This window comes from Schistocerca serialis, chromosome 2, assembly GCF_023864345.2.
Source record: "Schistocerca serialis cubense isolate TAMUIC-IGC-003099 chromosome 2, iqSchSeri2.2, whole genome shotgun sequence".
In the NCBI taxonomy this organism is placed as follows: Eukaryota; Metazoa; Arthropoda; class Insecta; order Orthoptera; family Acrididae; genus Schistocerca; species Schistocerca serialis.
Genome location: NC_064639.1, coordinates 773,470,471 through 773,497,271, shown reverse-complemented (window position 1 = coordinate 773,497,271; position 26,801 = coordinate 773,470,471).

Sequence of the window (26,801 nt, the reverse complement as noted above, 5' to 3'; positions counted from 1 at the left end):
TATGGGACTTAACTGCTAAGGTCATCAGTCCCTAAGCTTACACACTACTTAACCTAAACTATCCTAAGGATAAACACACACACCCATGCCCGAGGGAGGACTCGAACCTCCGCCGGGACCAGCCGCACAGTCCATGCCGCGGCTAGCGGAATTCCGTAACTTCATCTACTTCGTGACCATCAATCCTGATAAGTTTCTCACTGGTCCCATTTCTGCTACTTCTTATCATCTTCGTCTTTTTTCGATTTACTCTCAATCCATATTCCGTACTCGTTAGAATGTTCATTCCATTGAGCAGATCATGCATGTAATTCTTCTTCAGTTTCACTCAGGATAACAATGTCATCAGTGAATTGTATCATTAATATCAATTCACCTTGCATTTTAATTCCATTCCTGTACTTTAATTTTATTTCCGTCATTGCTTCTTCGATGTACAGATTGAACAGCAGGGGCGAAAGTCCCTTTATAATACGAGCACTTCGTTCTTGGTCGTCCATTCACATTATTCCCTGTTCGTATATGTACATATTGTATGTTACCCGTCTCTCCCTACAGCTTACTCCTGTTTTTCTCAGAATTTCGAACATCTTTCGCCATTTTACATTGTCGAACGCTTTTTCCAAGTCGACAAATCCTATGAACGTGTCGTAATTTTTCTTTAGTTTTTCTTCCATTATCAACTGCAACGTCAGAACTACCACTCTGCTGCCTTTGCCTTTTCTAAAGTCAAAATGATCGTCATCTAGCACATCCTCCATTTCCTTTTCCATTCATCTGCACGTTATTCTTGTCAGCTGTCAAGCTCATTGTGCGATAATTATCAAACTTTTCAGACCTTGCAGTCTTCGCAACTGTGTGGGTGATATTTTTCCGAAAGTTAGAATCTACGCACCAACGTGAATAGTGGCTTTGCTGCCACTTCGCCCAATGATTTTAAAAATTCAGATGGAATGTTATCCATCTCTTATGTCTTATTTTATGTTAAGTCCTCCAAAGCTCGTTTACATTCTGATTCTAATAATGGATCCCCTATCTCTTCTATATCGACTCCTTTTTCTTAATGTATTATATCAGATAAATCTTCTCGCTCATAGAGACTTTCAATGTGTTCTTTCCACCTATCCGCTCTCTCATCTGCATTTAGCAGCGGAAATCCCGTTGTACTCTCAATGTTACCACCCTTGCTTTTAAAGTTGTTTTAACTTCCCTATATGCTGAGTCTGTCCTTCCGACTATAATTTCTTTTTCGTTTCCTTCACATTTTTGATGCAGGCATTTCTTCTTAGCTTCCTTGCACTTGCTGTTTATTTCATTCCTCCACGACTTGTATTTCTGTATTCCTGAGTTTCCTGTAACATGTTTTTACTTCCTCCTGTAATCCATCAATTGAAGTATTTCGTCTGGTACCCATGGTTTCTTCGCAGCTACTTTTTTTGCAGCTGTTTTTTTTTCCAGCTTCTGTGATCGCACTTTTTAGAGCTGTCCATTCGTCTTCAACTGAACTGCCTACTGAGCTATTCCTTATTGCTGTATCTACAGTCTTAGCTAACTTCAAGCGTATCTCGTCATTACTTAGTACTTTCGCATCCCACTTCTTTGAGTATTGGTTCTTCCTGATTAGTGTCTTAATCTTCAGCCTACTCTTCATCAGTACCATATTGTGACCTGAGTCTATATCTGCTCCTGGGTACGCCTTACAATTCAGTATCTGATTTCGGAATCTCTGAGCATGATGTAATCTTTCTTCCCTTATCACTCGGCCTTTTCCAAGTATACCGCCTTCTCTTGTAATTCTTGAACAGAGTATCCGCTATTACTAGCTGAAATTTGTTACAGAACTCAATTAGTCTTTCTCCTCACTGATACCTTGTCCCAAGCCCATATTGTCTTGTAACCTTTTCTTCTGCTCCTTCCGCTACAAATGCATTCCAATCTCATATGACTATTAGATTTTCATTTCCCTTTACGTACTGTATTATACTTTCAGTATACTCATATACTTTCTATATCTGTTCATTTTCAGCTTGCGACGTCGGCATGTGTACCACAGTATCGTTGTTGGTGTACTTTTCCTGTCGATTCTGACAAGAACAATCCTATCGCTGAACTGTTCACAGCAACACACTCTCTGCCCTAACTTCCTCTTCATAACGAATCCTACTCTCGTTATACCAATTTCTGCTGCTTTTGATATTACCCTATACTCATCTGACCCCTATTATATCTACACTCCTGGAAATTGAAATAACAACACCGTGAATTCATTGTCCCAGGAAGGGGAAACTTTATTGAAACATTCCTGGGGTCAGATAGATCACATGATCACACTGACAGAACCACAGGCACATAGACACAGGCAACAGAGCATGCACAATGTCGGCAGTGTATATCCACCTTTCGCAGCAATGCAGGCTGCTATTCTCCCATGGAGACGATCGTAGAGATGCTGGATGTAGTCCTGTGGAACGGCTTGCCATGCCATTTCCACCTGGCGCCTCAGTTGGACCAGCGTTCGTGCTGGACTTGCAGACCGCGTGAGACGACGCTTCATCCAGTCCCAAACATGCTCAATGGGGGACAGATCCGGAGATCTTGCTGGCCAGGGTAGTTGACTTACACCTTCTAGAGCACGGTGGGTGGCACGGGATACATGCGGACGTGCATTGTCCTGTTGGAACAGCAAGTTCCCTTGTCGGTCTAGGAATGGTGGAACGATGGGTTCGATGACGGTTTGGATGTACCGTGCACTATTCAGTGTCCCCTCGACGATCACCAGTGGTGTACGGCCAGTGTAGGAGATCGCTCCCCACACCATGATGCCGGGTGTTGGCCCTGTGTGCCTCGGTCGTATGCAGTCCTGATTGTGGCACTCACCTGCACGGCGCCAAACACGCATACAACCATCATTGGCACCAAGGCAGAAGCGACTCTCATCGCTCAAGACGACACGTCTCCATTCGTCCCTCCATTCACGCCTGTCGCGACACCACTGGAGGCGGGCTGCACGATGTTGGGGCGTGAGCGGAAGACGGCCTAACGGTGTGCGGGACCGTAGCCCAGCTTCATGGAGACGGTTGCGAATGGTCCTCGCCGATACCCCAGGAGCAACAGTGTCCCTAATTTGCTGGGAAGTGGCGGTGCGGTCCCCTACGGCACTGCGTAGGATCCTACGGTCTTGGCGTGCATCTGTGCGTCGCTGCAGTCCGGTCCCAGGTCGACGGGCACGTGCACCTTCCGCCGACCACTGGCGACAACATCGATGTACTGTGGAGACCTCACGCCCCACGTGTTGAGCAACTCGGCGGTACGTCCACCCGGCCTCCCGCATGCCCACTATACGCCCTCGCTCAAAGTCCGTCAACTGCACATACGGTTCACGTCCACGCTGTCGCGGCATGCTACCAGTGTTAAAGACTGCGATGGAGCTCCGTATGCCACGGCAAACTGGCTGACACTGGCGGCGGCGGTGCACAAATGCTGCGCAGCTAGCGCCATTCGACGGCCAACACCGCGGTTCCTGGTGTGTCCGCTGTGCCGTGCGTGTGATCATTGCTTGTACAGCCCTCTCGCAGTGTCCGGAGCAAGTATGGTGGGTCTGACACACCGGTGTCAATGTGTTCTTTTTTCTATTTCCAGGAGTGTAGATTGAGCCTTTGCATTTCCCGTTTCAGATTCTCTACTCTCGCTGCCATGTTCAAGCTTCTGACATTCCACGCCCCGACTCGCAGAATATTATTCTTTCGTTGATTATTCAATCTTTTTCTCATGGTCGCCTCCCCCTTGGCAATCCACTCACGGAGATCGGAGTGGGGGGCTATTCTGGAATCTTTTGTCGATGGAGAAATCATCATGACACTTATCCAATTACAGGCCACATGTCCTGTGGATACACGTTATGTGTCTTTAATGTAATGGTTTCCATTGCCTTCTGCATGCTCACGGCTTTGTTCATTGCTGATTTTTCCGCCTTCAGGGGCAGTTTCCCTTGAAAACCATACAGGATCTGTATTTATCCATTCCGAGATGACTGCGAGCTGTTCCGAATGCCAACAGTTTTCCTATATGGTCACATTGCGTGTTTTTAGTGTATCCATATTTTTGTGCGTCACTTGTATCTGTCGCCGTATTTTACAACTCTAATTGGCAGTGACTCGTTCAAATGTTATTTCGTGACTTAATAAACATAATAGTGATACACCAAGTCAATTTTTACTCTTCAAGGGATTGTACTTTGATTTGAAATTTCATGGCTGGTTAAAAGTTTTCGCCGCGCGTGTGATCTTTGCCTTTCACGTGCAAGTATTGTATCTACTAAGCTGTTCATTAATAATGACTCACAACATCTCCCCCCCCCCCTCACCTCCCCGGACTGCCCTACCTCGACTGTATCTTTCTCCCACTACCAAACCTCACAGAACAGTTTTAATCTGCCAGTTTCACAGTGATATGTTTAGGAACAAGAACGAAAAGGCACAGAAACTCTCTTGGATTAAGTTGTGCATAAAAATTAACAGTTTAACAACAGCGATCTTTGCGAAGAAAAAAAGGAACTGTCTGGATTTAATAAAAATATGTTAGATGTTATTAGGTCAAACGAAAATTATTCGACCTTGCGGGGTTCTTTGCTAACTCGTCAGAATGCGCTACACGTTCTATAAAAAAAGCGCATTCATTTCGTGCAGCATAATAAATATTAATTCCATAATCTGAAGTATGTGCATTTCTGATTTCCCTACAGATTGAGATAACTGGGTTCCTACTCTGCAGATACGAGATCTCTCGTCTGCGTGCTTGCACGAAATCAGCCAGTTAAAAGCGTTAGATTCGCGTGGCTCGGAAAATTGTTTCCACGGATGCACGCCAGCTGCGCACTTTGTGGAACGAACAGCGCTGTTTATGGAAAAGTTGCCCCGGAAGCCAAGTTATCAGCAATCTGTTTCGTAACCCGTGCACTTTTTTCCCTTTTCTTTGATATGGCTGCTACCGGTCACCCTAAACAGCACCGATCGAGAGCGCTGCCACAAACTCGGTACGATCGATGGTGGAATTCACCGCTATAATGGGGAAGGACCACATCCTAATCTCGGATCGTCTTCATCATGTATACTTTCTGTGCTTCGCTTTGTTTATTACCGTTCGGGACGAAGTCTTGGTTGGACTACTTGGATTTATTTCCAAATCTTTGTCAAAAGTCCGTCTAGCGCCTCACCGCCACCGATTTGTTACTGAGAATGTGACCTTTCAACATTAACCTGGCGTCATTCCAACGGTTTCCTGTAACTCGGGCGAAGAGAAAAGAAGGATATCTTAGTTATATCATCATCATCATCATCTCAAATACACACACACACACACACACACACACACACACACACACACACACACACACACACACACACCGAAGTGAGAAAGAAAAGAGGACTACAGTTGAGGTAGTCCTTAAATGTGTGTCTGTTCAGTCCTAGCACATACCGTAGTTACTCTAGTACTTCGTGTAACAAGCACACCGTAGTTTCCATAGTTTTCATACATGGAGTGGTCCAAAAATACGTTCACAAAGTCTGGGAACAACTTTCTAACACCAAAACAAGGAAAAAGTACATGTCAACATATGTCCAAAATTCTTTATTGTTAATTAAATTAAATGAAACTATATGTTCAATACATCAGCTACACATTTTTAACTTGAAAGTATAATCAACTCAGGGGTGTTCTTACTAAATGTTCAATATGTCGTCCACCTGGTTCCACACATGCATGCACTCGTTGAATAGTGAACTATCGCACCATTTCCAATACTCCAGGACGATGCCGAATGATTTTGCAGGCTTCCATGACACATCGATGAAGAGTTTCTGCACTAGGTTTTTCTGCTGCTTAAGCCAGTTGGTTAAGGAAGCAGGCGATGGGACTGGCAATGTTCTAGCTATTCAGTAGTCTTGGTAGATGCCAGCCAGTGAATCTCGAACAGTGGGATCAACATATGTTGGAGCCGCATCATGTACAAGCCAAAGGTTTCTTCCTGTTTACAGCGACACTTCTCCTAGTAATTTTTGGAGAGTATTCTGACTGTTCACCTGTAAGCCGTGCTGGGCTAAAGTATGGATCTACCAAACGGTCACCTTCAATTCCAGCGTAGAAATTAATCTTAAACTGATGATGCTGTTTAGCTTGAACTTAGTACGTGAATTTAGACAAGACTATACATGTTGGTTGTGAGATTTTGATGTTCCGTTGAACGTCAGCTTTCATTAATAAGTCGAAATACACGCTTCTTCTCCACTAGGTTTGTAACCGACTACACCAAGTGGAAATAAATGTACTGGATTACGCTCCATAATACTATACGAAGAGAAAATTAGAAGTTACTGCATACTGGAGTCTTACAATAGCTGATCAGTATAGCGCCATGCCAATTAAAGCTACTGAAGAAACTCGGACGTCTGCAGGAGTGCCGCTGTGTGTTCTATAGTCACTGTGGATATCTGAGATAGAGGCGGGAAGCTATAACCTGCTGTAAAAATTCACCAATAAATCAGTTTACTGGTAGTTCTGTTAAGTTTAATGCACGGTACGATATATGTTTCCGAGCATGTTATGCGAGCTGAAGTCAAAATCACACAATTTAATTTACAGTGTTATATCATTCGTGATATCAAAATTTACTGAAGCATTGCTTAGATCCTCAACAATTTTTTGTTAAAGCGCCAGAATAGAGGCAGAGAGAAAGGTCTCCTTCTCGAATTATTGTGTAGACTGTTACCCCAACATGAGAGCACTTATCATTAGTTCTGTCTGATGAATGACTTCGGATCGTCAGTTTCAGTATGACCAGTTTCAACTGATGACTATATGTAGTGTGGTCCAGGGGTAATGTCCTTGAATAGTAATCGAAAACGTTCTCAGTTCCGAGTTCGAAACCCGCCACCGCTCAGATTTTGATTAATAATCAGCACTGGCGGCCGAAGACTTCCGGCATAAGAAGTTCAAATGGTTCAAATGGCCTCTAAGCACTATGGGACTTAACATCTGAGGTTATCAGTCTCCTAGACTTAGAAACTACTTAAACCCAACTAACCAAAGGACATCACACACATCCGTGCCCGAGGCAGGATTCTAACCTGCGACCGTAGCAGCAGCGCGGTTCCAGTCTGAAGAGCCTAGAGCCACTCGGCCACAGTGGCCGACGCATAAGAAGTCACCGTCATTCTGCCAACGGCCTTGTCAAAGAGGGCGGAGGAGCGGACAGAGGTTCAGGGCACTCTCTTTTCCTTGTGGTGTGAAAATGCCCGTAAAGGCGGAAGAAGTCAGCAATGATCAACGGCATGAGGATGGAGAAGGTAATGGAAAACACTGAATTAAAGGAATATAACGTGTATCCACAGGACATCTGACCTGGAATTGAAAAAGTGTAATGATCTCTCCAATGGCAAAAGATTCCGGAATAGTCCCCCATTAGGGTCCCGGGAGGGGACTGCCAAGTGGGGATTGACCGTGAGAGAAAGATTGAATAACCAACGGAAGGATAACATTGTACGAGTCGGAGCGTGGAATGTCAGAAGCTTGAACGTGCTTGGGAAGCTAGAAAATCTGAAAACGGAAATAAAGAAGCTCAATCTAGATACAGTAGGGGTCAGTGAAGTGGAAAGAAAGCAAGGATTTCTGGTCAGATGAGTGTAGGGTAATATCAACAGCAGCATAAAATGGTACAACGAGAGTAGGATTCGTTACGAATAGGAGGTAGGGCAGAGAGTGTGTTACTGTGAACTGTTCAGTGATACGGTTCTTCTTAACAGAATCGTCGGCAAAACAACGCCGACAACGATAGTTCAGGTGTATATGCCTACGTCGAAAGCTGAAGATGAACGGATAGAGAAAGTATATGAGGATATTGAAAGGGTAATACAGCACGTAAAGGGAGACAAAAATCGTGAGGGACTGGAATGCAGTTATAGGGGAAGGAATAGAAGAAAAAGTTACAGGAGAATATGGACCAGCCGGCCGCTGTGGCGGAGCAGTTCTAGGCGCTTCGGTCCGGAAGCGCGCTGCTGCTACGGTCGCAGGTTCGAATCCTGCCTCGGGCATGGATGTGTGTGATGTCCTTAGGTTACTTAGGTTTAATTAGTTCTAAGTTTAGGGGACTGATGACCTCATATGTTAAGTCCCATAGTGCTTAGAGCCATTTGAACCATTTTTGAATATGGACTTGGGACAAGGAATGAGAGAGGAGGAAGAATAACTGAGTTCTGTAATAAATTTCAGTTAGTAATTGCGAATACTGTGTTCAAGAATCACAAGAAGAGTAGGTATACGAGGAAAGGGCTAGATGATAAAGGAAGATTTCAGTTCGATTACACCATCGGCAGAGATACCGAAATCAGATACCGGATTCTTAAGGCTAAAGATACTGTAGAGTTGAAGGGGAATGGACATCTTTAAAAACGGCAATCACAGAAGTTGGGAGAAAAACATACGTACAAAGAAGGTAACTGCGAAGAAACCGTGGGTAACTGAAAAATACTTCAGTTGATCGCTGAATGAGGGAAGTACAAAAACCTTCAGGGAAACTCAGGTATACAGAAATTCAAGTCGCTGAGGAATGAAATATGCACGAAGTGCAGGGAAGGTAAGACGAAATTGCTGCATAAAAAATCTGAGGAAGTCGAAAAAGAAATGATGATCTGAGGGACTGAGTCAGCATATAAGAAAGTAAAAACAACCTTCGGTGAAATTAAAAGCAAGAGTTGTAATATGAAGATTGCAACGGGGATTCCACTGTTGAGTGAAGGAGAGAGAGCGTATAGGTGGGAGGGGTACATTGAAGGTCTCTATGAGGGCAAAGATTTTTCTGATGTGATAGAAGAAGAAACAGGAGTCGATTCTGAGAAACTAGCGGATCCATTATTAGACTTACAATTTAAGTGAACTTGGGAGAACTTAAGATCAAATAGGACAGAAGAGATAGATAACATTGCAACAGAATTTCTAAAACCATTGCGGAGAAGTGGCAACGAAACGACTATTCATGTTGGTATGTAGACTGTATGAGTTTCGAGACATACCATTTAGCTCTCGGAAAAATATCATCCACACGATTCCGAAGACTACAAGAGCTGACAACCTCGAGAATTATCGCACAATCAGCTTAACAGTTCAAGCATCCAAATTCCTAACAAGAATAATATACGTAAAAATGGAAAAGAAAATTGGGGCTCTGTTAGATGACAATCAATTTGTGTTTAGTTACGGTAAAGACATCATAGAGGCAGTTCTGACGCTGCGGTGGATAGTGTGAGCAAGACTAAAGAAAAATCAAGGCACGTTCATAGCACTTGTCGACCTGGAAAAAGCGTTCGACAGTGTCAAATGGTGGAAGACGTTCGAAATTCTGAGAAAAGTAGGAGTAAGCTACAGCGAGAGGCGCGTAACATACAATATGTGCAAGAGCAAAGAGGGTATAATAATTGCGGACGACGGTTTAAAAAAGGTGAAAGACTGTAGTCTTTCCCCCCTACTGTTCAATCTGCACATCGAAGAAGCAAAGATGGAAGTAAAAGGAAGGTTTCAGGAGTAGAGTTAAAATTCAAGGTGAATGGATATCGATGATACGATTCGCTGATGACATTGCTATCCTGAGTGAAAGTGAGAAGAATTACGTGATAAGGTGAATGTAGTGAGCAGTCTAATGAGTTCAGAAAATGGACTGAGATTAAATCGAAGGAAGACTAAAGTAATGAGAAGTAATAGAAATCAGAACAGCGAGAAACTTAACATTGGGATTGATGGTCACGATGTAGATGAAGTTAAGTAATTCTGCTACCTTGGCAGTAAAATAACCAACGACGGACGGAGCAAGGAGGATATCAAAAGCAGACTAGCAGTAGCAAAAAGGGCATTCCTGGCCAAGGGAAATCTACTAATAACATGTATCGGTCTTAATCTAAGGAAGAAATTTCTGAGAGTGTTCATCTGGAGTGGTACGGTAGTGAAACATGGACTGTGGGAAAACCGGAACAGAAGAGAATCGAAGCATTTGAGATGTGGTGCTACAGACAATGTGAGAAATTAGGTGGGCTGATAAGGTAAGGAATGAGGAGGCTCTGCGCTGAATCGTTGTGGAAAGGAATATATGAAAAACGCTGACGAGGAGAAGGGACAGGATGATAGCACAGGAAGACAGAGATTGGAATACATGCAGCAGATAATTGAGGACGTAAGCCAATGGTACTCTGCGATGAAAAGTTTGACACAGGAGAGGCATTTGTGGAGGGCCGCACCAAACCAGTCAGCAGGTAGAGGACTGATGACTACATGTAATATACACAATGGCATTCACAGTGAGGGGCCGGAGCAAGCTACGAACGCGATCTCTTTTTGTTGAATGTATTCCAGTCTCTGTCTTCTAGAGTTTTTACCCTTTACAGCTTCCTCTAATACCATGGAAGTCATTCCCTGATGTCTTAACGCGCGTTCTGTCATCCCGTCCCGTCATCGTGTCACGGTTTCCTATATGTTTCCCTCTTCGCCGGTTCTTTGGAGAACATTCTCAATCCTTATCTTACCTGTCTACCTACTTTTCAACATTTTTTTTCTTTTTTTTGTATCGCTACATCTCAAATGCTTCGATTCTCTTGTGTTCCATGATTCAGTATCACAATACTCCTATTCAAAAACACTTCCTGAAAAACTTCTTTGCCGCCCGCGGTGGTCTAGCGGTTCTAGGCGCGCAGTCTGGAACCGCGCGACTGCTACGGTCGCAGGTTCGAATCCTGCCTCGGGCATGGATGTGTGTGGTGTCCTAAGGTTAGTTAGGTTTAAGTAGTTCTAAGGTGTAGGGGACTGATGACCACAGATGTTAAGTCCCTTAGTGCTCCGAGCAATTTGAACCATTTAGAAAAACTTCTTCCCCAAATTAAGACGTGTTCTTCGCCAGGAATGCTGTCTTTGTCAGTGCTAATCCGCTTTGTATTTTATCCTTGTTTAGTACTAATATGTTATTTCACCTCCAGGGTAGCAGAATACCTCAAGTTCGTGTACTTACTATCACCCATTTCCATGTTACGTTCATCGCCAATTTTACTTGTGCCATGTCTCATTACTTTCATATTTCATCGGTTTATTCTCAGTCCATATTCTAGACCCATTAGACTTGTAATATCCACGCCTATATTTTATTCAGAATAATAACCACGACAGAATTGTGTGAGGAATGTGAATGAACATTTTCGTGACATTAATAAAAAGAACTTCATCATTTATAAAATAATAAATAATTATTGTCAGTGACATAATTTAATATTTTGAAAAAAAATATCTCAGATAATATCCGTGGAAAAAGATAATGAATTATGGATATTTTATTATCTATCATTTTTCTAGAATAATCCTTGTTCGAACTGTTGTACTGATAGGATGTGATTGATGTCACGTAACACAGAGGTATGTAAAAACAGACTTATGTTGCTAACTTAATATGTGAAAAATAGAGTTTAAATTTCATTGAAATGAATCTTCTTTGTTTGGAGTTTTATTTCATTGTGATTCTCGTCCTATATGAATGTTAAATATTATGATCAGCTACAAAGGTGCGCAGCCATTAGCGCTATTGATCTACAGCGCGGTTTGTTGTTCAATGCTGAATAATAAATGATTAACATTGAGAAATATTTTCAAATGTTAATGCATATAGAGAAGGTACAAAATATTTAATATATATTATTTGTTAGTAGTAAAACAGTGCCTGAAGGAGAATCGATAAGTGATTGTCTTATGTTAGCCACCATCTTAGTGAAATATTGCAACGGCAGTTTTAAACTGAATTTCTATACAGACATAAATGCTGTTGGTCATAATTTCGATAATGATTGTGTATTAGTTGCCCAGAACCCACTCTGGGGTAAAAAATTCCAGTTAGACTGTGATTGATCTCTAAATATAGTGAACTTTTAGGAATGCGAAAAGCATGTTACGTGATACAAATTCTGATATGCTGGTGTATGAATGATTGTATTTCGAAACAACTTTTATGACATATCTTGACAGGAAAAAATACATTAGTCTTGTGTGCGTGTGGTATTGTGTGACAAAACTTCATTTTGCTTAAAGAAAAGTGTTGCCATCTAGAATAAAAGTAGCTTGAAATTCGATAAACGATTTGCAACTAGTAAAGAGATATTATGCAGCAGCACTGAAAATTACTGAAAATCATTACTCTTGTTTAGTTCAGATTACTTATCATACAGTTAGCTTGTTTGCTGGTGTATATATGTTACTTTTATGCAGGAATTTAGTGCCATTAACACTGTTTGACATACAACATTGCTACCCGTTCTCAAGTGGAGATTTCCTTAACAAAATAACGATTATTATCCGGGAAAAGCAGTGATTAAATAAAACCTCATGTTACATTAATATTAAGTAACTAATTTTATTGTAATCTTGCTGAAATTGTACAACACGCAATCAAACCACAATACGCGGTACAGCACATACTGTTTATTTCATCCAGTAGGTTCTGTAATTCTTCTTCGCCTGCGCTGAGGACATAAATGTCATAATCGAATCTTATCATTGATATTCTTTCACTCTGAATTTTAATCCCATTACTGCACGTTTATTTCCGTCACTGCTTCCCCTGGACAACACTGCGTTATTAAACTGTTTAAATGGATTAGAACGACGCTAGTTTCTATGTGTGCTTTTTTAATTTTGCTATTGAAAGCTTTTTGCTCAATACTTCTTCGATTACAGGAAATCGACACGTACAGCCAGCAGTGAAATGGAGGTAAGAGTAAACTGCATTTTCACTGCAGTTCGGTAGGGAATGCTGTGTCGTGAACCGTGAACCGCGAACGAGACAGCATGCGGGTTGTGTGCGCTGCTCAGTCTTTCAGCACGACTCGAGGGATCAGTTCAACCTTAGGCCGTCCATAAACTGTCACACCAACGACATTCGAACATTCATCTGCTATCGACAGGAACAAATTACTGAATGTCTAGCTCGTTGTTGTCGAAGTAGTTCAGCAACACTAGCAACTAACCGCTACCTACAGCTATTGGCTCGTAGGTATCCTTTGGAGAATCTAATACAACTGGCGATGCATTTTTGAAGCCAACTACAAGCGCTTATTTCGATCCAGACAATACGAGACCTTCTAGATATGATAAATTTGACTTCTATGCGTATAGTATGAAACAGAGTAGCCTCTCTCCATCACTCCGCCCTCTCCAAGCCTTGGTGCTGTTAGGTTACGTCTGAGCAAACTAACTACTTCTGTGGGTGTCAGAATGACCTGTATCATATGACATGTGGATAAGCAGATTGCTCCCCACAGCATCACGTGAAATTAATTACATGTGTTCCACAACTGATAACTTACTGAATTGAGCTGTTTAAACAGAGGTAGCTCTAACATACGTGAAACATGGTTGGTGGAACTCACAAAGATGATAGATATACGGAATTCATCAAACTACTGTGTGAAACAAAGGAAACTAAAAAGCCCTATTTATTACAGGTCCCTATACACTTCAAATTAATAGTAAAGTTCACAAATGATAGAGGTCAGTTACATTCACAGAAATATTAACACAAGTTACAAATGAAATAAAGTATCAGCACCTTGGCAAATATCGGGTAAGGGATCTGGAATGAACTTAAAATCAGCAGACATCTGGGGAAACAACTAAGTTCACGGAAGCCGCAGAGTGATTGTCGATTGTTAATCAACAGGAAGGAAAGAACAACAGAATGAATCATGCATGCACCTGTTGCCTTTATTTGGCTGTTGTTGAACTTGCAGATACTAATAAACATATTAAAATAAAATGTGGAAGTCCTAACGTTAATTTGAAGTCCTCACTTGCCTCTTGAAATTCGGTTTGCGAAAACTGCTATTGCTCGCCATACTTAGTGATACCACTGTCTAAGAGTGGCGGCTGTGTTGGCTGTAAAATTCAAGTCGTTCGTTCGTGCACCAAAGGCTGCTCTCCATCAAAGCCCAGAGACGAAGTCCATCTCTTGGATGAAGTGTCCCTGTCCTTTATTGAAGCCATTCTACATAAAGCTGCCACAAAGAAGGTTACTTTCTATGTGTGAACATGCTGCATGATTTTTATCGCCTAAGCCAATGCTTCTTCTGAATGACGGCCAATCAAATATATTTAAATAAAGCAGCAGTCTCCCATCCATATTAAATCTTAACATGATTAATCAATAGAGGTGTTTTTAGTACTAAGCTCAGAAAGAGGCACCGTCTGAATCTATCTGTTCATTTCGCATCCCACCCAACAAGCCCTCTGCCAGGTATGCATAGGCGCACTCTGTTCTCCCACTAAAGAATTTATTTGTGTTAATCACTGGTAACTGGTCGTACAGGTTCTTAGCAAAAATTAATATCAATTATACTCTAAGACAGAAACGAAGCACCAGGTAGGAAGTATCTAAATAGGACGGAAATCAATAGATATGATGTACATGTAATGTACAGACAAACAAATGATTACAATTCAGAAAAAATTGAATGATTTATTCAAGAGAAAAAGCTTCACAAATTGAGCAACGCGTTGTCTATCTCTGGCCCTTATGCATGTAGTTATTCGGCTTGGCATTGGTTATTGGATGTCCTCCTGACGGATATCGTGACAAATTCTGTCCAATTGGCGCGTCAGATCGCCAAAACCCCAAGCTAATCAGAGGGCCCTTTCTGTAATGCTCCAAATGTTCTCATTTGGGGAGAGATATGGCGACCTTGTTGGCCAAGGTAGGGTTTGGCGAGCACGAAGACAAGTAGTAGAAGCTCTCGCTGTGAGAGGTTGGGCATTATCTTGCTGACGTGTAAGCCCAGATGGTTTGCCACGATGAACAACAAAACGGGGCGCAGAATATCGTCGACGTACCGCTGTGCAGTAAGGGTTCTGCGGATGACAACCAAAGGCGCCCTACTATGAAAAGAAATGGCACCCCAGACCATCATTCCTGGCTGTCGGGCAGCGTGTAGACTTTCAGCAAGGTTGGTATCCCACCACTATCTGGGGCGTCTCAAGAAATGTTCTCGGCCAGGAATCTCATTGACTGGAATAGAATTGTCTTCCATGATGAGTTCCGCTTCGAACTGAGTCACGATGACCAGCGAAGACGTGTCCAGAGACACCTCAAAGAGCAGTGGGACACCAAGCTGGCTGTCCCCCCTCCCATACAACCGATATTCTGCGTCCCATTTTGTTTTTCATCATGGAAAACCATCTGGGCTTACAATTCAGCAAGGTAATTCCTGCTTGTATACGGCGGGAGCTTCTATTGCTTGCCCTCGTGCTTGCCACACACTACCTTGGCCAACAAGGCCGCCGCATATCTTCCCAGTTGAGAACATGTGGAGCATTATGGGCAGGGCCTCCAGCCAGCTCGGGATTTTATCTAAAGTGCCAGTTGGACAGAATTTGGTACGATATTTCTCAGAAGGACATCCAAAAACTCTAGAAAATCAATGCCAAGCCGAATAACAGCTTGATTAAGGCCCAGAGATGGGCAAGCGTGTCACTGACTTGCTCAATTTGTGACGGTCTTTCTCTTTGAATAAATCCGACATTTTTTCTGAAATTGGAATCATTTGTTTGTCTGTACAAGCGTGCATTTTGGAAAAGCGCAGAGGGCGTCAGTCTGGCAGGCCTCTGGTCAGACACAGTAGTTGGCACACTGGACTCGCATTCAGGGAGATGACGGCTCAAACCAGCGTCCGGCCATCCTGAGTTAGGTTTTCCATGATCTCTCTAAATCGCTTCAAACAAATGCCGGGATGGTTCCTTTCAAGGGCATAGCCAGTTTCCTTCACAAACAATCCCAAATCGGAGGCTGTGCTCCGTCTCTAATGACCACGTTGTCGTCGTGACGTTAAATACTAATGCCGTCCTTGACTTCCATTTTAGGGCTTGTGCTTACTACACATTGTTTCTTGTTTGGTACACACTACCACGTTTGAAAGTTGCTCACCCTACAATATTAGCTACAACAGGACCATTTCATATACTCCACTGTCAGAGGTATCGAAATGATATTTGCTTGTAACTTTAGATTCTGTCGTTTCCTTACCCTTCTCCATCAACCCTGAAGTTCTTTAAAAACATCACGGAGTCACCCGCTATACTGAGTAAAAGGTTTCCAATGGGAAGAAGTGACAGGCTACGCTAGACATAAGAGTGGCGCACTACTTTTCTTTTAATAGTTTTAGCTTCTATGCCAAAGTTTTTCCACACAGAACCAGCTCGACACGGGACCGAAGCTTACGTCGGTTTACTTGTTGTGTGAACACACTCGTCACTTGACTTTTATTTCTCCTGTTGAGAGTCTCGTAGGGTGTGCTTTTTACGGCGTCGGTGATAGGTGTGGCGCTTGGGTATCAGAGGAGAGTAATGGACGTAGGAGCGGGCCGCAGGGAGGCCGTAAACATGGCGCCGCCAGCCGCCTATCTGGCTGGCGGTAACCCGAGCCTGTTGCTCTTATCGCGTGTGCGAGGACGGAAGGCGCGCATTATGCAGACGTCGGCGCGACCAGCTGCCAATACAGTCCTCGGTGGCGGATTTACGACTCGACTTTTACCGAATACACATCTCGATTCTGCGACCACAACTTTAACGAAAAAGAACTACTGCTGCGCTACCTATCGTGTTTATAAGATCGGTAAATACTCCAGCTATCAAAGACACAAAATGTGGCAACTTGATATGTTTTGGATATCCACCACCGCCGATGACGTTACAAGTTGTTTAGAAAAGATGTCACATACTCGAACAGCAAGTAGTACTGGCCAAAACTAAGAGGAAAACTTCCTACAATCGTATTCTGGTAACTAATACCTGTCGTCTCATTATCATGTCTGTTAGTTAAGTAGGCTGTAGTGCTGCATATGGAATCCGCGTATCCCGACACATACTTCACCCCTTCTTCGTAGTGAATGGTGCTCTCTTTCAGATACTCTTGACTCCATTCGGATTGCATCACGTAGAAGTACATTGGTCATACGCTCTTGTAACATCTGACCATTGTCACAACGAATAGTAACAGAACTGCTGACTCATGGCATGAATAGCTTCATATATTTAAGTTGTCAGCCTTGCAGAAAGACCACGTCTGTAGTTTATTCACGACGGAATATCAACCCAGTTTCCAAGTGTCGAATGACAGTACCTCAGTGCAACATTTCATGGGCGACGGATTGTCGAGGAGATCCGGTAGCAAGGCCCTCCCGTTCATCAGAACTCAACCCGTTGCATTTATGGCTATGGGGCATTTAAAGGCATTGATGTGCTCCCAAAGCACTGACAATGTGCAGACGTTACCGGAGCGTGTGATCAATGTACGTGACACAATCCTGATACAGCCAGGTGTATCTGAAAGAGTGCGTGGTTCACTGCGAAGAAGAGGTGAATGTTGTCTTTGGATGGTTGGTAACCACATTTGCATTGCCTATGATGCCTACTCCTACGTAACAGACAAATGGCAGTGAGAGGAGAGATTGAGCCGTATCTCAGGAGATATTACGTTATGTTATGTTAACCGGGGATCTAGAAACGACGGAGAGGCTCCGTCCCCGCCACAGCCACAGTGGTCCGCAACCACACGACGACTACCGCAGTCCACTTCACCCCTCCGCCGCCCCACACCGAACCCAGGGTTATTGTGCGGTTCGGCCCCCGGTGGACCCCCCAGGGAACGTCTCGCACCAGACGAGTGTAACCCCTATGTTTGCGTGGTGGAGTAATGGCGGTGTACGCGTACGTGGAGAACTTGTTCGCGCAGCAGTCGGCGACACAGTGTAGCTGAGGCGGAATAAGGGGAACCAGCCAGCATTTGCCGAGGCAGATGGAAAACCGCCTTAAAACCTTCCACAGACTGGCCGACTCAACGGACCTCCACATTAATCCGCCAGGCGGATTCGTGCCGGGAACCAGGCGCTCCTTCCCGCCCAGAAAGCCGTGCGTTAGACCGCACGGCCAAACGGGCGGGCTCAGTAGATATCACTTTTCGGGCATATCGTTGCCGGCACTTCTCTTCTAGATTTTACCAATACTATGACATTGTGCTGGGAAGTAGTGGCTTCGAATTTTATAACTTTTTAAATAAATAAAGTTTTAAATAAAAGAAACTATATTAATATTCTACACATTTATTCTTCACCTTTACAAATTAATGAATATAATCACACTGGCAACGGATACATTAATGCTAACGAAGGTGCAGTTTGTTGATACCGTCGCTGTAGAATGTTGGACTTCGTTGACGCAGCAACCACCTCGTCTCTGCTTGCACCGCTTCGCCACTATCAATGTGAAGTCCTCGAAGGGGTTCCTTAAGTTTTGGAAGCAGATGAAAACCGTATGGAACAAAGTAGAGACTGAGTGGAGGATGGTCGATGACAGTGAACACAAGCAGTCTGATTTTTGCACGTGTCGCTGTGATCGTGAGCGGTCTGACATTGCCGTGCTGAAGCAGAAGATGCTGCATGTGTGGACGAGCCATTCTAATTCGAAACACTGTTACAGAACGCTGTTTCTCACGCACCGACATAGTCACATAGCCCGAATTACAATTAGAAGCCCTCTAGTGGCAGAAGACTCCAAGTATGTAGACATGAAGAATAAAGATGTTTGTTTTATTCAAAAAGTTTTAAGAGTTTTCACATTAAAAAACTCGCAGGCATTACTTTTCAGCAGTCCCTGGTACGTTCTGTGAGAGTATGTGACACATTTTAGAGAGCCTGTTTAAGGAGACGGACTGGTCATTTGCCAGAAGATGGAAAGAGATAACAAGCTTTCCGAAACGTCGCGTACACATTGTGGTTTTAAGCGGCAAGGAACCCGAGAAGATTTTACTCCACTGACAAGCCGCGAAAACTTTGATCTGCATACCAGAACTGAGCAAATTATAAAGGTAAATTCATCACAGAGTACCACAAGTTCGACAGCCGTATTGAAAGATTTGACACAAGTTGTATGTTACTATTAGCAATGTTATTGCGAGCTAGTAACATTAGGAAAGCATTAAATGTTACCGTTGTTCCGATAATGTCAGGAAGGGATTCAACAGCACCGTCAACTCGATTTAAGAAATCAACTGAAGGTATCACACAACTATAAATCGTACTGTCCAAACTAGTCGACAGACATCCACTGTCACCTGTCGTAGCAGACCTTTGCACCCTGGAAGAAAAGTCAGTGAAAGACGATACACTAGGTGGTGATACGAATCCGTCCTCATGTACTTGTTTGTGACCAGAAATCACAGACGACAAGATAGCATCGCTTAGAGGGTTTCAGACGATGCCGTTAATAGTCATTTGAGCAATGGAAGGTCTTATGAACTACTTATTATAAATAATGCTATACTCATTGTCGGAGGGGCGTATATGCACCAATGTCCTGTGGCGATGGAGAAATTTTATAGCACCGGTGTGGTCGAGTAGGGCTCTTTTTCCTGGTTTGCGCGCGAACCGTTAGCTTTGGTATGTGGCAAAATCGAGAAGGTGCCCACGAAAATAATTTATACGATAGCATCTTTTCTAATCGTGACGACAGATTGAAATCAGTTTTCTATATTGCTCTGCTAATGACGTTCAAAGAATATCATATTTATTCTGTGGACAGGTATGCTCCAAAGCCCGACAAAAGCTACATAATACACTGCCGTTCTCTAGGGAAACCACTACAGTTCCCGAAAACATCGACCGAACGAGATCCAGTTTGTAGGCTTCACACATAAACTTAAAGTACTCCAGTGGCAAAAAACAGTCAATACCGTCACTGCGCGATAGCGATGGAAATGTTACCGATGATAGTGCCACTAAAGCGGAGTTACTAAATACAGTTTTATGGAATTCCTTCATGAAAGAAGACGAAGTAAATATTCCAGATTTCGAAACCAGAACAGCTGTTAGCATGAGTGACATAAAAGTAGATATCTTAGATGTTGCGAAACAACTCAAATCACTTAAGAAGGGCAAGTCTTCCGGTCCAGATGGTATACCAATCAGGTTCCTTTCAGAGTATGCAGACGCAATAGCGCCTTTCTTCAATGATATACAATGATTTTGGAGCATATACTGTACTCGAACATTATGCATCACCTTGAAGAAAATGACTTATTGATACATAACCAACACGGATTCAGAAAATATCGTTCTTGTGCAACACAGCTAGCTCTTTATTCCATGAAGTAATGAGTGCTGTCGACAAAGGATCTCAGATCGATTCCATATTCCTAGATTTCCAAAACGCTTTTGATACCGTTCCTTACAAGCGACTATTAATCAGATTGCGTGCGTATGGAGTATCGTCTCAGTTGTGTGACTGGATTTGTGATTTCCTCTCAGTTCGTAGTGATAGACGGTAAATCATCGAGTAGAACAGAAGTGATAGCTGGCGTTCCGCAAAGCAGTGCCATAGTACCTCTGCTGTTCCTAAATGGTTCAAATGGTTCTGAGCACTATGGGACTTAACATCTGAGGTCATCAGTCACCTAGAACTTAGAACTAATTAAACCTAACTAACCTAAGGACATCACACACATCCATGCCGGAGGCAGAATTCGAACCTGCGACCGTTGCGGTCGCGCAGTTCCAGATTGAAGTGCCTAGAACCACTCGGCCACAACGGCCGGCCTGCTGTTCCTGATTTACATACATAATCTAGGTGATTGAGCAGCCCCCTTGGACTGTTTGCAGATGACGCTGTAATTTACCGTCTAGTAAAATCATCAGGCGATCAATTCCAATTACAAAATGATCTAGAGAGAATTTCTGTATGGTGAAAAAAGTGACAATTGGCACTAAACAAAGAAAAGTGCGAAGTAGTCCACATGGGTATTAAAAGAAATCCGATAAATTCAGGGTATACGATAAATCGCACAAATCTAAGGGCTGTCAGTTCGGCTAAATACCTAGGAATTACAATTACGAGCAACTTAAATTGGAAAGACCACACAGATAATATTGTGGGGAAGGCGAAACAAAGGCTGCGCTTTGTTGGCAGAACACTTAGAAGATGGGACAAACCCACTAAAGAGACAGCCTACATTACGCTTGTCCGTCCTCTGCTGGAATATTGCTGCGCGATGTGGGATCCTTACCAGGTAGAATATACGGAGGACATCTAAAAAGTGCAAAGAAGGGCAACTCGTTTCGTGCTATCGCGCAATAGGGGTGAGAGTGTCACTGATGTGATATGCGAGTTGGGGCGGCAGTCACTGAAACAAAGGCGGTTTTCTTTGCGGCGAGATCTATTTACGAAATTTTAGTCACCAACTTTCTATTCCAAAAACGAAAATATTTTGTTGACACTCTGCTACGTAGGGAGAAATGACGATAATAATAATAAAAAAAAGAAATCAGAGGCCCAACGGAAAGATTTAGGTGTTCCTTTTTCTCACACGCCATTCAAGAGTGGAATGGTAGAGAAGTAGTATGAAAATGGTTCGATGAACCCTCTGTCAGGCACTGAAGTGTGAATTGCACAGTATCCATGTAGATGTAGATGAAGCACAATATTTCTGGTTCATTAAGCCTACACCTATAGAATACTTTATGGTGTACCGTTGTCAGTCTCCTTTATTAGGTTCCAGTGGCGAACGGTGCGCGGGAAGAACAATTGTTGGTATGCCCCGTGTGGACTCTAATCCCTCTTTTTACCATCATGGTCTTGTCGCGAGGTATTGAATGACGCTTCAAGGAAGATAGTGTCGGAATATTAATCCCAAATCGTCCGGCCCCGGTAGCTGAATGGTCAGCGCGACAGACTGTCAATCCTAACGGCCCGGGTCGGAGATTTTCTCCGCTCAGGGACTGCGTGTTGTGTTGTACTAATGATCACCATTTCATCCCCATCGACGCGCAAGTCGCCGAAGTGGCGTCAAATTGAACGACTTGCACCCAGCGAACTGTCTACCCGAGGGGAGGCCCTAGCCACACGACATTTTTTTAACCCCAAATCACATCGTGATGCACAGCGCACAGGATCTCCGTGACGTTTCTCGCACTTACTAAACAGACCTATCTGGCAAGGTTGGTCAGGCAAGGCTATCGTAAGCTACCTCCTTCTTGGGTGGACTACACTTCCAAGGTTTCTTGCAATGAATAAGCCTGGCAACCACCACTCCTAGGATTAATTTTAGGTGGTCATTCCATTTTAAATTACGCTGTGGTATCTAGTGAACTTGGCTGCTTACAATGGTGATCCGCCTGTCGTGTAATCATATAATGAGGAGCTTTCCCTCATATTCATGCGCTATAGTTACATCTGTTCTTGTTGAACATCAGCTGCCAATCGCTACTTTAAACGTAGATTCCCTGCAGATATTCCTGCATTTTTCTACAACTACATTGTCCAGTCACCTGTCAAAAGTCTGAATAACCAGGTTTTGAAGCGCGGTCCAGTGCGAGACGTGCAGGAAGAGACACATTGGGATACTGGAAGGTAGGGACAGGGATGTGGACCTACGTCCAGTGCCGTGGCCACCTGCGTTATATGTCTCGGTTGAATGTACATGGCGCGAACAGCCCGATAGAGGTACTGTCACAGATTCTCGACCGGGTTTAAATCCGTGGAACTTGCTTGTCAGGGGAGTACGGTAAACTCATTCTGGTGCTCTTCGAAACACGCACGTACACTGCGAGCTGTGTGACACATTGCTTTTCCTCGGTACGATGGCATCTACGAATGTAGGACAATGAAAACTGCATATAAGGGTGGACATGGTCGCCAAGGATAGATACATATTTGTATTGATACCTTTTGCCTTCCAGAATGACAAGATCACCAGGGAATGCCACGTAAGAATTTCCCAAACCTTGGTTGAAATTTCTCATTTTGAGAAATGAGAAGGAGCCATCTGTTTTACTTGGTCAAAATCTTTCTATGACCGAGGTTGCATATACAATTATTTTCGACAACGTGTTTCGATAGGCTTTGATGTCATCTTTTAGCCTTCCCAGATCGTAACTCTCCTTTCTCCGACGAGGACCTTTCCGGCGATTGTTACAAAGTTTCTGTTTTGAGACGTTTCACGACGTACACGCAAACGGGCGTCTGTGGTACGAAGCATAAAACTTCATTCATTTGAAAACGCTACCTGTCGGCAGTCTGGGGACGTCTAGTTGCGGTATTGACGTGTAAATTTCAGCCTTCGTTAGCGATGAACAGCAATCAGAATGAGTGTATGATCCAGGCACCTGCTGCAGAGGCCCTCATGCAACGTTTGCTGAGCAGTCCTTGATGAGACTCTGCTGGTAGCCCCTTGATTCATCTGAGTGATCAGTTGCATAACAGTTGTACGTCTCCTCGCCCGTACACATCTCCACAGTCGTCGTTCACCCCTGGTGAACCACGTATGCCTCGGCGCCGGTTTCGGATAGCGCCAATTTCCCATGCACGGTATACTTGCCATGACGGCACGCGAACAGTTTCGTAAATGCTAGATCTTAGATAAGGCGCTACCCCTTTGCACATTACGCCAACGGCTACACTGTTTCCCGTGTCCCCCGACACGATTTATGAAGTCTTCACTACTAGTGCAGCCACCTACATTTGGTTATTGCACGTTGAAGTCGAACATTGGCGGTGGTCCCATTAATATTGACTGGACTATGTATGTAGCGTTGCAACTTCTCTGTACGTAACAGCATCGCCGGCGCGAATCGTCTAGGAAACTTCGACACTCTCCATTAGGTCATTAATATACACTGGTCCAGGCAATTAGGGGATTAGTTGAGATATCTAGGTTCTGAAGAATTCACATCGGCAGAATGAACTAAAATGGTTCGACGTCTTCCTCTCATTTCTACGGAGTGTAGACAACAACACTTCGGTCACTGACATAGTGGTGATAACAGAAAGTTGCTGCAGAGGTGGTTGGGGTTGACCTGTGTTTACTCTGCCAAACGAATTACAGAAGCAGTCGGGTTCAGATAGTGTAGTGAGCTGGTAGTGCAATGCAACAACAACGTGACTTACCCGAAGCTACACTACTGGCCATTAAAATGGCTACACCACGAATATGACGTGCTACAGACGCGAAATTTATCCGACAGTTAGAAGATGATGCTGTGATATGCAAATGATTAGCTTTTCAGAGAATTCACACAAGGTTGGCGCCGGTGGAGACACCTACAACGTGCTGACATGACATGAGGAAACTTTCCAACCGATTTATCATACACAAACAGCAGTTGACCGGCGTTACCTGGTGAAACGTTGTTGTGATGCTCGTGTAAGGAGGAGAAATGCGTACCATCACGTTTCCGACTTTGATAAAGGTCGGATTGTAGCCTATCGCGATTCCGGTTTATCATATCGCGACATTGCTGCTCGCGTTGGTCGAGATTCAATGACTGTTAGCAAAATATTGAATCGGGGGGTCAGGAGGGTAATACGGAACGCCGTGCTGGATCCCAACGGCTTCGTATCAGCAGCAGTCGAGATGACAGGCATCTTATCCACATGGCTGTAACAGATCGTGCAGCCACGTCTCGATCCCTGAGTCTATCAGATGGGGACGTTTGCAAGACAACAACGATCTGCACGAACAGTTCGACGACGTTTGCAGCAGCATGGAATATCAGCTCGGAGACCATAGATGCGGTTACCCTTGACACTGAATCACAGACAGGAGCGCCTGCGATGGTGTACGCAACGACGAACCTGGGTGCACCAATGGCAAAACGTCATTTTTTCGGATTAATCCGGGTTCTGTTTACAGTATCATGATGGTCGAATCCGGGTTTGGCGACATCTCGGTGAACGCACATTGGAAGCGTGTATTCGTCATTGCCATACTGGCGTATCACTCAGCGTGATGGTGTGGGGTGCCATTGGTTACACGTCTCGGTCACCTCTTATTCGCATTGACGGCACTTTGATCAGTGGACGCTACATTTCAGATGTATTACGACCCGTGGCTCTACCCTTCATTCGATCCCTGCGAAACACTGCATTTCAGCAGGATACTGCACGACCGCATGTTGCAGGTCCTGTACGGGCCTTTCTGGATACAGAAAATGTTTGGCTGCTGCCCTGGCCAGCACATTCTCCAGATCTCTCACCAATTGAAAACGTGTGGTCAGTGGTGGCCGAGCAACTGGCTTGTCACAATACGCCAATGGTATCGTGCTGAAGCTGCATGGACAGCTGTACCTGTACACGCCATCCAAGCTCTGTTTGACTCAATGCCCAGGCGTATCAAGGCCGTTATTACGGCCAGAAGTGGTTGTTCTGGGTACTGATTTCTCCGGACCTATGCACCCAAATTGCGTGAAAATGTAATGACATGTCAGTTCTAGTATAATATATTTGTACAATGAATACCCATTTATCATCTGCATTTCTTCTTCTTGTAGCAATTTCATTGACCAGTAGTGTATATCACATCCACCCTCCGTGTGAGTATGTTTATCTGGAAAATCTGTGACTCCCACAGAGACAGTTCCTCCTTGTGCTGTGCCGGACGCTCTAGAGAGGGAGTGGGCGCGTAGCGTCAGCGCCGGAGTGGCCGTGTTTGCGCTGCTCTCGGCTGCGGGCCCCTCGCCGGCGGCGGTCGGTGACGTCTGTCTGCACAGCGGGCCGGCCGGAGGCGGGTCGGGGCACAGCTGCGCGCCGGATCGCTCCACAGCCAGCGGAAGCGAAAAGCACACAAATATGTGTAGGCGTACGGAAGATGAAAAAAAGAGGAGAACACCACAGAAAGTAAATAGCCAGGGTAGTAAGTATAACGTCTCTCGCGACGTTAGCCTGAGGCGTTGTTTAAGTTGGGTTTCGTGCTATTCGGTACGAAGTCGCAGGAGCGTTACAAGAAAAAACAAAAATAAGTATTTCTTTCGACTATGCGGTTCGATTATTATTTCTTTCTTTAATATTTTCTCGTCATTTAATTCGCACTTCTCGCACTCTTTGGCAATCATGAATAAAGGCCAAAGTTGTTGGCTGGTATACGTACTTGAAAGCGTAATGACGGTGAAATACTATTTTACTCTTCCACAAAATTGTTATTCAAATTGGAATTATGTCTCTTTTTATACCAGGGGGTGAAGGTTCTGCCTTCTAACCCAGAAAGTTTGAATTAAGCGCGTGATGACGGCGTATTGTCGAGCTTCCAACTACGACAACAGAGATGCTGTTAATATCGGCTGCAGTGCTTATTTATTGACACGGAGGAGATCCTCTAGTACTACTTAAAAGAACACAAACAACTCGTTTTATACATGTATTCACATTAATGCAATTATTACAGTCCTTACATCCGACCAGCGTACAATGCAACTGTGTTCTTTTCAGACTACGGAATAAGTGCTGTTTATTGTTGTCCTTAAGAGGAAGACAAGGGATATGACAGTTTGTCTTTTTCACAGTGTACACAGTTTTCTGTCTATTTTGTGTCTGCACATGGAAACACGTTTATATATTCGTACTCATTTCAAAGGTTCTCACGCTGCAAAATCGCATATTGTTTTTATTCGAATTATTTCCTGCACTAAATGCTAATTGCTTTCACAAGTAGTCTCTCTCTCTCTCTCTCTCTCTCTCTCTCTCTCTCTCTCTCTCTCTCTCTCTCTCTCTTATCTCTCTTGGTGACTTGATATGCGAATGACATTCTGTGACTGAGCTGGGCAGGTACTCACTCTGTTAATATGGGTGTCTCCATATCATGTCCTATTAGTGGGTAACAACACACAGTTGTAGCCGTTTCTCCGAGTAAATTGATTAATTAAGAGGTAGACTGGAGTCATAACACACAACACCAAAGATTATCATAAAAATAT